Raw genomic sequence first — 10,821 nt, forward strand, 5'->3', positions numbered from 1 at the left:
GCATTGCATGCCATTGGCAAATACTTGAACACTCCTTCACACCCTCGTTTGGAGTTAAAGTGGGAGTAAGTTAAGCACACACAGCTCTTGTGTACACACACTCCATATTGATTATCAGGCTTTATATAACGCACTAAGCCAACCTACACATGGGCGTCCAAGCACGGGTGTGAGTCACATTTGAAGAGATGAGATAAGCAAAGCATAAGCCCCTTTCAAAATGGAGGTTTGTAAAGGAGTATGCAAAATGCAACTGGAAGCGAGTTTCATAATTTGCTCAACAATGTCAAACGAACCAGTTACAGCTTTATCGACTCCATGAGTTACTAAAAGTCGCTGGTGCTTAGATTTAAGGTTTCTAGTAATGTGGTAAATGTAACTTGCACAGCTATTTTTTATTTCAGTTTTTTGCAGTATGAGCCTGGCCCAATGTGTCAGAGGGCTTCACAACAGAACAAGCCACGATTTATGTTTTTCCTAGGTATCAGGCAGGGCCTGTATTAGGCAATAGTTGGACTGTCCCTGTGCTGCCCTCAGGGCAGCCACCAGCTCGTATTGCCTTGGTGCAGACCATCAGTGAAAGATCGACTCGCTGATTGAAGCATCCGGTCTGTCTTTCTCTGTGAAAGCGGCACCCAACTGTACTTTGAAGAGATCCTTCTGAAGGTGGATGCAGTGAGTGACACGTGCATGCGTCATGAAGAATGTGAATTATTCTGGCACAATGTTTGGAATGAAAGAAAATTAAGTAGGGTGAAAGCGCTTTCATTTATAAAGTGGAAGGGACAGCATCAATTTGCTGTTGACCTCCTCTCAAAACAAGCATTTGCAATGAAAATCGGTCTCGCTTTTTGGACCTTATAAGCATTTATGCATGTCCCTTGTTGTTTGTTACAGGGTTCCTTACTGCCCCAAACCTAAAAATAAGTGACGGTGGCCACCGTTGGCAACCATTTGCAAACATTAAGTGCTGCACCTTGTACTAATGGTATGCATGTAAAAAGCAACCGCTAAAGTGATACCTGGTTTGTGGAGCCGCCTCTACGTAGCACATTATATATTATGAATGGCATTGTTGTGCCTGTGCCGTGATCCGGTAGCTACATTACCGAGCCTTCTCAGAAACATTGGGGCATATTATCAAGCACGGCGTTAAAATTATCACTTTGTTAGATACCTATGAACATTCCTGTGAAAGAACCCTGGCCCTTCCCAGGGAGCAATGCAAATGCATTTTCACACCATACCCATATACCCACTAAGATTTGTACCCCTCAAAAGCCATTTGTCTATGTACCGTAGCATCACGTGCGTTTGTGTGTGTGTGTGTCTTTGTGCGTGCGTGCATTCAGTTTTTTATAGCGCAAACCTTGCCAGAGGGTGTTATAGCGCTTTACAAGAGAAGCAGATGTCATACATATGTTTTCTTTAAGGCACGGGCAGATTACGTGATTTTCCTAAATTTTACAACCAGCAACACAGGACCTGCCGCTGCCCGCGTCCCACGCAGGGGGACATCAGCAGGGCAGCCTTCTAGTGGCCGCCCGTCGGAGCCTCCCCCCCCCCTTGCTCCGCCTCGCGTGAGGCCGCACCTCGGGGAGGGGAGGCCCCCCAATGGGATTGCCTGGGGGAAGCGTGCCACTAGGGTGGGCGAGGCTAGCCCCCCTTTTTAGGTGCCTCACCCCCGCTGATCTTCCTCTGCTTCCTGCGCCGCTCCTCCTCGCCACGCGTATTTTGGCCACGCGAGATTTTGTGCCGGACACGTCGTCGGTCGAGTCGTGGTCTCTCCTTACTACTTTCCCGCCGTTCACCACGTCGCACCAGCGCTGGGTCCCCCTCGCAGTCCTGCACACCGGTTCGGTGACCGGTTTGGTGAGTGTAGTGTGTAGTTGCTTTGGGAAGCAGAGCATATTGAAGTGGTGAGTTTTGAGGAGGGCGGCGGGAGCCGGGACGGGGGGCGGACTGTGTGGCGGGAGAGCCTGGTTTCGAGTCCGGTCGCTGGGAGGGCGGCTCGGTGTCCGATCTTGGCTGGTTGTGGGGACGCGTTGGATCGGAGGCACTGTGGCATTGTGGTTGAGGTTTGATCGCTGTGGGTGCCTGTTTGGTGGCGGAGCGCGTTGACGTGTTGTGCCATGGCCGCTGCAGATGCGGGGCGAGGTGGGGCTCCCCCCATTGTCGTCGGGTCCGCGCGATGTGGGTGTGCAGAGGTTGACTGCTGTGGCTTTTGAGCATGTCTTCGGGTTTGTGTGCCTTCGTGTTCGTGTGAGTGGCCCTCCGATTTCTTTGGCGGTGCCCACGCAGCGATGGGTTGCTGTGGGGAGGTTGAGGAGGGCCGCGTTTGTTGTCTGGCTGCCCCCGGTAGGGAAGGAAACTTTTCGTGGGGCTGTAATGATGCAGGGAGTCACCCTTGCTCCTGTCCCCCCCTAGATACCTAGATCCATCCAGGGCCGGACAAACCGGCCCTGACAAGGTGCTTGGCCGCCTCTTCCCCTCCCTCCCGTTAGAGGGCCGATTTTGCTGCAAGAACGGCCCTGTTACTGTGTATCTGCTTCTGTCTGCCTATCTTTGGCTGCTGCAGCGCCCAGGTGCCCTAGAGCCTGCACAGGGCGCTGTGCAAGACGTGGCACCTTGTTGCCGAGGACAAGCACTTCTGGCATGCCAGGGACTCACCTGTCCCCTGCTGCGGGGCGTCTCGGGGCTTCTCTTAGGGGGCGGGCCTGGTGGGTGGGAGGCTGCCCCGGCATGGTGCGCTCCCCCACGCGCCGCGCCTTTGTGTCTTTGCCTCGGGAGTCCCCGGGGAATTCTGGGGGCTCATGCTCTGCGCTCTGATTTCTTTGGTGGGGCTCGTGCAGTGTATATCTTCCTCTCCGTGACCGATTCATGCTGCGGTGCCCACGCGCTGCGACCCAGTGTCTTCGGGATCGGGTTTGCGCTGTGTCTCGGGGGCAAGCCACTTCGCCTCCCCGCGGCAGTTGATTTTGCGAGTCGGTGTTTCTGTGCAGCGCTCCTGTGCCTTTGGGTCGCGTCGTGTAGTGTCCCCGGGCTGATCTCTTTGTCGTCCCGCGCCCGAGTGTGCACGATGGTGGGGTGCTCATGTTCAGCGCCCCCCCCTTGTTTTCGGGGTCGCTTTCGCGCGGGGTCTCTGGGCGGGTCACTCTATCCCCCTTGGCCCGCTCTTGTTTTATACGGTGCAGAGACTGACGGTGTTGTTCTGTGTGGGGCAGAAAGCATTGGGAGTAATTTTGCTGATACGGTCGGTGTGGGCGGGATGCCTGCTGCTCGGCGCCGACATTGTGAGACAGTGGGAGCGTCGTGTCTACCGCACAGCCTCGTCGAAATCTACAGCAGTTCAGGGCCAGGTACCATGGCGCGTGTCCACTGCTGGTTGATGTATTTACGGAAGAGTTTGGGTGCCTGTTAGCGACGACAAGGCGGGAGTACATGTTATTAGCTAAATGGTGTGAGCAGCGTGCTTGTGCTTATTACTTAAAATTAGCACTCTTCCGCACGTGTCTCTCAATTTTAACAGCCAGGCTGTACTGGCAGTGCGTTAAGGCAGGGCTAACAGTAGTAGGGGTACCAGTGACCACGTTGCATCGTGGTGACCGCGGGGGGCTAATGGTATGTGTACCATAGTTAAGGTTCATTGGTGACCCCGGGCCATGTTGTGTACTGCTCATCCCTGTTTGTATTTGGGTCACAGTATATATTTACTGCTCAGTATAGCCACTATTGCCAACCCGCTTCTGGGAGCCACCAGGGCTTTAGCTGTCACACTGAGTGCGTCACCCCTGCTCCTCTCTGTCCCCATCTACACGTGTACCTGTCCTGTGCAGCTGTCAACACTTCACCGCACAGCCCGGAGGCAATTGCTGAAGTGGCTAAATGTAAACTTTCCGGTTTTGATCTGCATTATAGTTCCATAGTACCTGTATTGGTAATATGTAATGTAGCCGTGGGCGAAAATGATGTGGCCCTAGTCCCTCCGTCACTTACCAATCTCTTTTATTCGGCCTACGATTAGTTCAGGAATAAGCAACGTCGACACAATAATCAAAAGTGGTTTAAAAAAAAAGGAAATGATGTAGAGCGTACACAAAAATGATGCTTGGCTCTTAATGTAGCTGCTTTTGTTTCGCAACGTGATGGTACTGACGACATCGGCCTGGGAATGATGAAGTACAAACCCTGCTGAGATTACGTCCGTTATGAGGGTGCGGGGGGGGTAGGATCCAGTCAGTATCGTAGAAAGTGTTGCGTTTCTGGCTCACGGGCAGTCCCCTTTGAACCTACTCCAGGGTCAATTTATGAAACCTCACCCCTTGTCAGTGCCACCCCAGGTGAGGAGAGGAGAACCACCCCCGCATATGTTCTGCCCCGGTGTCGCTGAGTGTACCTCGCTGTAATGTGTCCACCCTTCAATAACGTTACTCCTACCCCCCCTACACTGTTCGGACAGGATCCATTCACACCCAGCAGGCGCTGCTCTCATAAGACAGTTATTCCTTTCAGGGGCTCACCGCCCATCTCTGTTTCTGGACATGCCAACATGTTCAGCTATCTGGTCCCCCGTCGCGGTTCCCTGCTGTCTCCCCCGGCCGGGTTTGGAAGTTTATTATGTTTTGACGCACCGGATGCTGCGTTTCTTTCCGTGGCAATTCCAGGCCTCAAATAAAATGTCTTGATAACTAGGGGGATTCGCTATCTTCCTGAAGAGAGATCAGGAACTTGTATAGGAGAGGTTTTTGACTTCGGTGTAGTTAGTGCAGAGGGTTAATTTGCCGGCTGCAAAGAACGTGTGCCAGGTAGATTTCAGAGTGCGTATGAGGTAAATAGGTCAGCGGGTTACTATGTTCAAAAGAGGCATCCTTTTAGGTCTCAGGAGCCAAAGGCTCGAAAGAGACATTTTATATCTGGGCTTTTCAAAGTGCTGCCGTGGCCTAAAGCTACAGTGCACGTGAACGTGCACGCGCGCAGCGCCATGTGTCTTTCCTCCGTAGCGATCGTAATCACGATCACTTTCACTTTCGCGGGCTCCTCTGTTGCTGGCATTCCCCCCTCCCTTCTCGCCCAGCCCTTCTTGTTTTACTTACTTTTCTTCCTTTTCTGGCAACTCAGAAGCTTGAGGGCAGCAGCAGAGCAGGAATCTAGCAGTGGACATTAAAACCAGCAAGTCATGATTCCTAACTAAGATCCAGAAAGAGCAGCGGACCAGGTTTAAAAAGATGACCCATTTCAAGTCTTCTCCTAGTTTCTTGATAGGACTTTAAGCACACTTTTGAGGATCATGCCGCTGGGACACTGTTAAGGATCTAGCGCTGCTACACTGCACTTGTAAGTGGAGAGAATTACGCTTCAGATACATATATAATCCTAATATGTTTTTCAATTAGATAAAATACGCATCTCTCTTGTACTGGATTACAAAGAAAAAATACAGACGGTCAAAAATATATTTTTTACTTTGAAGAATCTTGGCATATTTGTACATAACACGTACTGCAACTTACGTCATGTTGGTGATTTAGAAAATATGCCAGTGCAAGTTAGGGGTAAAACATTTTGGGGGGAGCGACTCCTATTTTAGAGCCAGGCCGGACCCCGGGCTCGTCTCACCCCATGAACAGTCCGGCTTGACCACTTCTAAGGCACGCTGCCTGGCAGTGATTGATCAGCGGTATTACAGATCCGAAATACTATAATTTACCTGTTGCAGCATCCCCTTCAGGATTCCATATGCCATCTTCCCTGCCCCGATGAAGCCAACAGTCAGTGCATCGCCTCCGTCCTCCATCGCTGCTCCTGCCCTTCACTCACCGAGTGCTCCTTTGACTGATCTGGGATGCAGCACCTCGCACAGCTGCTTTTCTTCCGTGTCCTTATGTCAGTCTCTTTCCTGGACTGGGATCTATTTGTCCGTACATGCTGATACCGGGTTTCTTTGAGTAGTGTTTTTTCTCTGTTGACCTGTGTCGTCAGCAGTTCCTGCGAGACTTTACTTTAGTTTCTAATGATCGTTTTTTTGTTGCTGTTTTATATAGCGCGAACGCGACCCGAAGGTATTGGAGCGCTTTACACAAGGACACATTCCTTATTTGGTAGGCACGGAGATATTAAGTGGTTTGCCGAGGCTCGAACCGGGTCAGCTCCAAAGTCGGCAGCTCGAGCCCTAAAGCCACATCCGTTCACGTGCTTAGTGTTCTGAAGTCTTTCTTCGATGTCTGTTTTGATTTTAACTAAGCTCAGATAGGGTGCAAAAGTAAATTCCGACTTGTTCGTTAACGAGGTCTTGCAAACGGCTGTATTAGTGGTTTACAGTCCAACCGGCTGTTGAAGGAGAGGAGATGTAAAAGCAGCCACTGGGGTTAATAATATTCACAATTGTTGAGTTGCTGGCCTCTCGTGCGTGCTAGGTCGCCCTCCCCCCCCGCAATATATTAAAACACACTCCGACACATGATGAAAAGTGCTTCAATGCCCCACATAGGGGTAGTAGGCGGTATATAAATGCTGCAATACAGTACCACCACGGGTAGCAACAGGAGAATATTAAGCACAAATATTGTTTTCTGACATGGGTTGATCCCTTAAAGCAGGGGTCTGCATGGTTGGGCTGCCCAGTGATTTTGATCGAGTTCATTTTATCCTGAGGTTAAGGGCTCTGAACTTTGAGAATTACTCCTTTATGTGTAATTGATTGAGTTAGTCTATTAGCAAATACAAATAACGTTTTGAAATGGGCTTCCTGCATCCTGATGGTGTCCATGGTCATTAAAACGTTAAAAGTTTGAGATCTAAGGTGCCACTTTAGCAGCAGTATTTGCTCGCTATAAAAATGCTAGCTAACATATATACATATATGCAAAGGCACAGTAGCTCATGCGTTCCAGGACTGCAGTATATTTGCCCCGTTGTGCAGCCAGAATATGCCCTTTTGCCAGATGCCCGTCATTCCCCTATTTGACTGACACTTCCTCTGGTAGTAGTCCTTTCTCTGTGTCTATGAAGTGCACGTGCTTTGTATGCGGCAAAGAACTTCCAGCGCACACGATTACGTAGTTGACTTGATTTGCATATATCCATGATGCTCTGCGATTTTCATAAAGTAGAAACGGCAATCTTTTTCTGCAGCAGAATGTTTTGTTTCTGATTCAAGTGAACTCCTTTGTGAAAAGCAACAAAGAGGAATAGTATAAATTGCAACCATTTATATCTTTGAAGCACTCTAACTTTCAAATATGATGAAGTTAAGCCTTTATATACCAGCTTGCTCCGTCCTAAGTTTGTGCTCGCTTCGGCAGCACATATACTAAAATTGGAACGATACAGAGAAGATTAGCATGGCCCCTGCGCAAGGATGACACGCAAATTCGTGAAGCGTTCCATATTTTGCCTTTTGATGATTTTTTATCTACAATCGAAACCCACTAAACATTCTTATTTGTTTTTTACTTTAATTTATTTACATTTTTCCAAATTGAATTTAATGATATTGACATCGACGTGTTACTGCAAAACTAAAATAATTTCCACACAACTGATGTACTGTGTGTTTATATCATCCAAAAGTTCTATTAACTGCATCATTACGATGTGATTTTTTCCCCACTCATGTTCATGTTCTCATCGCTCGCAGTTCATGGACCACACTAAACAAACTATGGTGTAGAGGTAGGCGGCTAGAGCTCCTCTTGGGCTTCAAACCCAAAACGAGCCGAGCCTTCATGTGGCTTCTGTCTGCCACTCATGGTGGAACGTCCTGTGCCAAGAATGAACGAAAACGCAATAAAATATGCGATTTAAAACAGGAGAACAGTAGCCATTTAGTGCCTGAATTGTACACAGTGAAACTAGCAAACCAGGGATTAGCCCCAGCTTCCCTGTTTGACCAAACTGTGTGACACTAGGCAACAAGCATTTGCAATGCAATAGGTCTCGCATTTACACCAGTTTAAGCTATTGGCATTGTAAATGACAATGCCTTTTATTTATGTTCAAAAAACAAAAATAAAAGGCATTGTCATTTGCAATGCCAATAGCTCACACTCGCGTAAATGCGAGACCTATTGCATTGCAAATGCTTGTTTTACTTGCAATGTATATCTTAAAGCCCCAATAGTCAACAGTGAGCTACGAACGCTCATCCTAACTTTTGGAATTTCTTGCCCTGCGCAAATGAGTTAATTTCTCTCTAGTTCCCTGGGAAAGGTTTGGGGACAGGGTGATATATGATGAGCCTGTACTCATTACGGTTTATGGTAAGCGTTTTTGAGAAACATATGGCTAGCTAGGGCTGCAGCCAGACAGCGTTCCTTCGTCCCAGAGCATTTCCAATGTGCATCTCTTGTGCAATGCCTCCTTGGGGGCGGCCAGGAAGATTCAGACAATGTGGTGGGGCTCGCATTGCTGCTGCAATTTAGGCATGACCGGCATTGGGAAGCACAATGGGTCTAGCTTTTGGTAGTTGTACCTTTGGGCCGATGGTCGTTTCGTTAGCCAGAGTCGGAATAGCTGATTGCAGGACACTAGAGGCGGTCGTGTGTATGGCCAAGTTAGGGACGGTTTTCTTGTAATACAGGCAAGCTTGCATTGTGGGGCACCAGTGCCAATTGCCCGGTATCGGCCCGGCATCATCGTGCATAGGCACGCACTTAATAGGATTAAAAACCCACATTTCTTATGTCCTTAGGCAGTGTTTGAGGGCCAGTGGTTTTATACAACTTCAAGTCATGATGATAATTTTTAGAGACCAGTTTAATACCTACATGAGACTCCTGCGCCACTGGCAATACATCAGCTTTTCATATGTACACATGTAGGGCTTCAGCTTGTGTTGTCAGTTAAATTAAATTTTGAGGGGCAGTCGTACCTGCACTGCACGGTCACAAAAGTAGTGAGGCCGCTTCACTCAGCCATGTCTCTGGAACCATGCAATGCCGTGGCTCACTTGTATATCGTTGGGCCGGCCACATATTCATCTATCTCCAGCATGCTGTGCTGATTGAATGACTGAATGAATAAAGTGGCATGTTTTTGTTTAAACAGAGCAACAGTTACTGATCACAATGACATGGGTTGACACGCACCAGAAGGCGCTTTACATAGGTTCTCTGGTATCTTGTCCCAAAATCCAGCATTTATTAGGGTTATCTGGTACTAGGGGGGAATCTCTTTGGGAGTAGCTCCATGCCAGTAGGTACGAAGTGACAAAGTTATGTGTTGCAACAGGATAAGGGAGGATATGTGTATATATATATATATATATATATATATATATATATATGTTATCTTGGTAGCAGGAGTACAAATATGTCAAAGGTCCAGCCAAAACCCAGTTTCAACCATAATGCAATGGGCAGCTTGTAGTGGCAGCTTAGTCCATAAAGAAAAGTCAGCAGCCTGAGCTGTTTTGAGACAAGCTGAAGGCCTGGGTCTGTGTGTCTTACATAACACCTTAAAGTTATTTATTAGTGCGAGTTCCACGCTTAAGTAAACAGCTGGTGTAAGGTTTTCTGCAACTCGCAGTCATAGTGGCAGCTTAGTCTATACAGGGCAGTCAGCAGCCTGAGCTGTTTTGAGACATGGGGAAGGCCTGGGTTTTTGTGTTATACTTAACATCTTTAAGTTTATTCTCCCTGTGCCATAGGGAGGCAAGGGAAAGCCCAGAGTGATATGGTCTACCGAGGCTTAGCCTGGCTTGTCTTCTGCGACCTTGTGAAGTTCAATTTTGTATGAAGGTGACAGAGGCTGTCACAGTTGTTTGATAGGCACCAGGGCCAGATGACATTAAAGGGCATTGTGTACTGGAAACTGAGGAGCAGGCCCCTTTTAGTAAGCACAAGGAGCTGTAAATATTTTGTGTCACTCACAGATGCCCTGTGTTGGGTGGATGATATCTGAGAGCTGTACTCCTTCGAAAAGGACATTGCCTAATAGTCAAGCCAATGGCACATCAAGAGGTTATGGTGAAAATCTTGAAAGTAATTTGGTTTTGGAATCAAAAAACAAAAAAACCCAATACTGCTCTCTTTATCCATTCTACGATTTGAATGTCGCGACGTGAAGGGTTCACCTTGGCCACGTCCCGACCCCCATGATTAAACTACATGTGGTGTTCCCCAGGGATCCTGGAAATGGGAACACTTTGGGGGAACAGGTTTTTCACACAAGGTCCCAGATATTTGGACCTCCAGAGATTAGGTCCTGCACAGACACCATGACTTCCCGCAAACTCCTAAACATGGCTAGTTAGTGAGGTAGACGAGTAACATACCACCCTAACCGGTTTCAGAGTAGCGCCAGGAAACCAATCTGATACGGGTGCCCTACAAATTTAGTATACCCTGACATAACAAATGTGGGATTGGATTTCATAATCTTTCAGGAGCGGAACATAATGTGTCTGTGCTCTACTGAGAGATTCGAAAACAGAGCTGGTGGATCCACACAGGTTGTTCCACAAGGTGACATACTGTTGAACTAACCAATTATATACAAAAATAAAAAATAAAAAAATAATGTTGAAATTAATTCAACTGAAGTCAACAAGTTTAACAATATTTTGGAGTAATAGTTATGGTAAAAGGTGAAAGGTGACATTGCAGTGCAAGTTGTATCAGTCAATAACATTAACTAACAACATTATATAACGAGCATTACACAAACGGTAAATATTTTCAGTGCCTGTTAAAGAACATTTGCACTTATGTTCCCGATTGTTGTGGTTAGCATTAGGTTTTGAATTTTATAACTGATTTGACTTTTACATAAAAATTAGTGCAAATTACATGTCGTCTTCAGGAAAGAAGCTTCAATTTTTTG

General features: G+C 47.6%; 1 protein-coding gene and 1 non-coding gene across 2 annotated transcripts in view; one reads left to right on the top strand and one right to left on the bottom strand.

The window, feature by feature from the left end:
• The window catches only part of LOC146857894 (uncharacterized), an 87,729-nt gene extending 81,581 nt beyond the window's left edge, over positions 1–6,148 (bottom strand). Inside the window, exon 1 of the mRNA XM_085646854.1 lies at positions 5,708–6,148. The gene's annotated coding sequence lies outside the window, so the exon portion shown is untranslated. The remainder of the gene's footprint in view (positions 1–5,707) is intronic.
• Positions 6,149–7,285: 1,137 nt separating this feature from the next.
• On the top strand, positions 7,286–7,392 carry LOC146857895 (U6 spliceosomal RNA). The gene has a single exon (XR_014980277.1). It is a non-coding gene; the product is annotated as a U6 spliceosomal RNA (small nuclear RNA).
• Positions 7,393–10,821: the final 3,429 nt, after the last annotated feature.

Source organism: Triturus cristatus, chromosome 3_2 (assembly GCF_964204655.1).
Source record: "Triturus cristatus chromosome 3_2, aTriCri1.1, whole genome shotgun sequence".
NCBI lineage: Eukaryota > Metazoa > Chordata > Amphibia > Caudata > Salamandridae > Triturus > Triturus cristatus.